The following is a 4,543-nucleotide window of genomic DNA, read 5'->3' on the forward strand; positions in this document are numbered from 1 at the left end:
ACTGGTTTGAAATTCCAGTTCCCTTCACCTGTAGGCAACTTTTCTGGTTCTCAGTTATTTACTTGTAAAACAGGAGTAATAGTACTTAGTTCATACAAGGTTGTTGAGATAAAGAGGATTATATGTGTAAAACACTTAAGATAAGAGTCTTTATTAAAAGTTTGCTATTGTTATTTTGCTTATTGAAAAACCTCCTGGGAGGAAGCCCACTGGGCATGGAATCACTGGAGACCTCAGTAGCAGGAGAGCCTGGGCAGTCTCTTGTTAGGAGGCAGGTGTAGAATGATTGGCGTTTCGTGGGTCACATGATCTCCTTGTGGTGAGTGTGGGGACACGGGGCACCATGGGGAATCCCACTGGTCTACACAGAAGGGGAAGTGTTAATTTCCCTAAGCAAGAGTGGTGTGCAGTTAAAGTAGGAAGGATAAAATCATGCTGGGTAGGCAAAAGTAACAGGTGTTTTCTACAACACAAATATATAAACAATATGTTGTAAAATTACCTGACCCACTTCTCATCCTCTGAAGAGGGCTGACCATTAATCATCCTATGAATAGAGCTTGCTGCCTTCTTAAGCATGTATTAAGATTCTGACACATATATATCTTTTAACATCTGGCATGATGGTCAATCAAGAAATAATCCCTTGTTTCTAAGAACACTACTTGCAAGCTGTGATCAGACCAGTATTGTATCAGTGAATGGAAGTCATCCTTCAATACAATCCTCATGTATTGAAGGATTTAAGAACACTTCTAATAAAGATGTTTCTAAGAACGCTAAAAAAAAACTTAATTTCCAGTTACGTATTTTGTTACAGAGTAGTTTAGCTTCTCCATGGTCCTGTTCCTCTGGTCCTCTATGTGAAAAAGTTAACATATCTTCTTAACATTCTTCCCATAGCTGCCTTCACCTCCTTGTTCTAAAGGCTATAGATGAGGGGATTCAGCATGGGAGTGATCACACTGTATTGTAAAGGGAAGATCATCTCCAGGAGGAACCTGAGGTTGGCAAAGAGATAACTGAGGAAACCTGAGCCATAGAACAGGATCACTGCAGTGAGGTGGGAGGAGCAGGTAGAGAAGGCCTTGCTTCTGCCTGAGGTGGAACTGATGCTCAGGATGGTGGAGACAATGCAGATATAAGAGAAGAAGATTAAAATTAAGGTTCCAAAGTAACGGAAGACAGAAGAGCAGAGCAAGAGTGTGAAATTGGTGGAGGTATCAGAGCAAGAAAGATGGAAGAGAGAAGACAGCTCGCAGCTGAAGTGGGGAATAGTTTGGTCCTCACAATAGACTAAATTGACAGCCAGAAGGATGTTGATGACAGCATCAACAAAGGCCAGGCCCCAGGAGCCCCACACCAGCCCAGTACAGAGCTGGTTGTTCATCACCTGGCCATAGAGCAGAGGGGAGCTGATGGCTACATAGCGGTCATAGGCCATCACAGCCAGCAGACGTGCCTCAGTGCCCCCCGGTGGCAAACACAAAGAAGGCCTGAGCCAGGCAGCTCTCTACAAAGATGGTTTTACTTTCAGAAAGTAGATTCTCCAGCATCTTGGGGAGTGTGACAGATGAATGGCAGATGTCCAGAAAGGAGAACTGTCCCAAAAAGAAGTACATGGGCGTGTGGAGGTGGGGATCAACTCTGATAACCAGCAGCATTACCAGGTTCCCCAACAGGGTCAGGAGGTAAATCATCAGAAACAACATGAAGAGCAGAATCTGGGTCTGAGGGTCAACAGAAAACCCAAGGAGGATAAACCCACTGAACATGCTGTGGTTTCCCAGTGATAAAAAGATTTACCCTAGGAATCCAAGAGAGAGAGACATTAAAACTCCTTTTGTGCCTCCCAATTACCCCACTGACTTAGCCCTCTTGTTCATATACATCATTTCACAACTGTACTGAAAACCATGTTCACATATTCCTAAACTCACTTCCTAATCATCATGATAACTTTGATATTGCTGGATGGCATTCTACCACCCCTCTATCAACTCCCTATGTAAATTTGTAGACCCTCATCTTATCTCTCTAGAGGTTTCTTTTATTTTTAAGATGGGTATTAATACAAAGAACATTTTGTATAGTCAGTGGAAATAGAGAATTTATTGATGCAGCAGAGTAAGAGGTAAAGAGCAGAAGTGTAGTCCTTGAGAAAGGGAAAAGGAATGAGATCCAGATAGCACAGGTGGAGTTTTGTCCATAGACAGGAGGAGAGGCTCTTTATCTTTTGTAAATAGGAGGGAAGTTATAGAGAGTGGGGACTGAGGCAGCTAGCTTGGAGGATTTTATGGCTGAGATATGAGAGACTTTCTGATTGCTGCAAAGTTTTTGAAGAACTGTGAGATGAGACCATGAACAGAGTTTGCCTATCTATCTGTCTACCTACCTATCTATCTATCTATCTATCTATCTATCTATCTATCTATCTATCTGTGTGTGTACGTATGTTGTGTGGTTTTAGCGAAGTGGCGATGAGGGATTTTGATGAACCAAGAATACAAAACTCAGGTATACCAAGTGAAAAACTAATTTACAGTAGGATTAACTGGTGATATATTTGCCTATTTGAGATTCTGGGACCAATTTGGACAAGTGTGTGGTTGTCACAGTAGTATTTAGCTGCTTAAGCACATGTGTGGAGCAGGCGGATATCTGGCTTTAAATGGGGTTTGTTTTTTTCCAGGCACATGCAGTGATAAAGAAAAAAAAAAGAGGTAGGGAAGAAAAGCATGCTTACAAAGTGAATGAATCACAGAAACAAGGCTGTGCAAGGAATTAAATGGGTGGCCAAGCAGAGGATTATGGCTAGGGCAAAAGTCATATAGTCACTGGTTTGGGTTTGAAGAATTGCTTATGTAGGAACACTAGGTTAAGCAAATTTTAAGATTTGGAGATAGTCGTTAGATAGAGGGATGCTTGAAATTCAGATTTTGTAAGTATAAATACTCCTGATGACAAAGTGATGGGCATTATTGTGGGAGTAGGTGGCTAAGATGAGGTAGAAGATTCAGTCTCTGGCACCGTAGAGGACAAAGTCTAGGTTGCTGAGTTAGTGTGGTGAGGATTTTTTTCCTGTTTTGTTTTTGTTTTTTAATTTTACTGCAAAATTTACTGCAAAATTAAATCTGCAATTATTTGAATTGCAGATTTAAGACTGTGGTTGATGAGGAGAGAGTTTAAGGCATGAAGAGTGGGAAATGTGTTCCTAATGTCCTACCATATCCATATCTGGGCTGCTCTCAGCTGCTCCAAATCCATATCTGGGCTGCTCTCAGCTGCTCCAAGATAAAACACAGGCTTTATGCCTGAGGTTCAGTAAGTGCAGTGGCATGTTGCCAACATCCTGCAATTTAGAGACAGACATGTGTTGTATAACCCAGTTGTGTCACTTACCATCTGTTTAACTTTTGTGATATTGTTTGTTCTTTTAAATCATAATTTTTCCACATGTAGATTGAGTAAACTTGGGGGAAGTAATATATATCGTACATTTGGAAGGACTGAATTAGCTTATACATAAAGAGCTGGAAGCAAGATTTCTGACATACTGTAATTATTAATGCATACCAGAAAGAGGAAGAAGAAGAAGGGCATTTCAGAGGAGTGGATCAAAGCATGTTAGGGAAGAGATAATATGAAGCCGTATTGCAGAAGAGCTGTCCCTAGACCTGGAAGCAGTGTTTAGCTGGAGAACAGTGAGGAGATGAGTCTTCAAAGGGAAGCTAAGTCTCTTAGGAAGCAAGAAGAGAGGAAGGGAGTATAGGGAAGAAAGAAGTACCTCAAGGAGTAGGTTAGGAGGGGACAAAGCATCAGAGGATTCAGTAGAACATTTTCATGCTCTTGGCTTCTCTTGGTGGAAACAGTATCCTGGAGCTTTGAGTCAATAGGTGAAGAGATCAGAGATCAAGTGATATTCATTAGAAAAAGATGTAGCATAACTTCCCAACTCTGGGAATAGACATAGTTTTCTTTCTAGGCAGCTGAGAGGGGAGAAAAAAAGAAATACATTAGCTCAGGCTCCAAAAAGCATGTTATTTGTAGAGAAAGTGTTCAGAATCTTATTTGAACTCTTACCCCATCATGGCTTTGAAGAAAAGAAAAGAGAAATATCTTGAAAATTTCAAGTTCTTGACAGGTTGTACTAATTTCTCTCATAGTGTCTCAAGCTTATGTGAGTCAGTGAGTACAAGATCATGAATTCACACATTTTCCTCAGTGACTCTAAATATGTTGCCGATAGTGTTATCTGAACAAAGGATTCTGATGTCTAGACAATTAAAAGAGCAGTTGGTTTAGGCTGAACTAAGGAACCCAGAGGACTGGTTCAATAATCTATATCCCTAGAAGTTACAGCTTGAAGCTAAAGTCTAGACTCATTTGCTAAGAAGCTTGAACTTTTAAAAAGACATAAGGGATTTTCTCATGTGTGACCTTTGCAACTTGTGAACTGAAACAATCAACTTGAACTCCTAGATGAGCTTTCCTGCTAGTCTGCTGGGAACCGAAGAGAGGAAGGGTAGGAGAAGGGAATTTG

The 4,543-nt window shown here is 40.9% G+C and overlaps 1 pseudogene; it reads right to left on the reverse strand.

The window, feature by feature from the left end:
• Positions 1–922: 922 nt before the first annotated feature.
• LOC132373726 (olfactory receptor 8S1-like) lies at positions 923–1,775 on the reverse strand (annotated as a pseudogene).
• Between the last annotated feature and the right edge of the window lie 2,768 nt (positions 1,776–4,543).

Source organism: Balaenoptera ricei, chromosome 10 (assembly GCF_028023285.1).
Source record: "Balaenoptera ricei isolate mBalRic1 chromosome 10, mBalRic1.hap2, whole genome shotgun sequence".
Classification (NCBI taxonomy): Eukaryota; Metazoa; Chordata; class Mammalia; order Artiodactyla; family Balaenopteridae; genus Balaenoptera; species Balaenoptera ricei.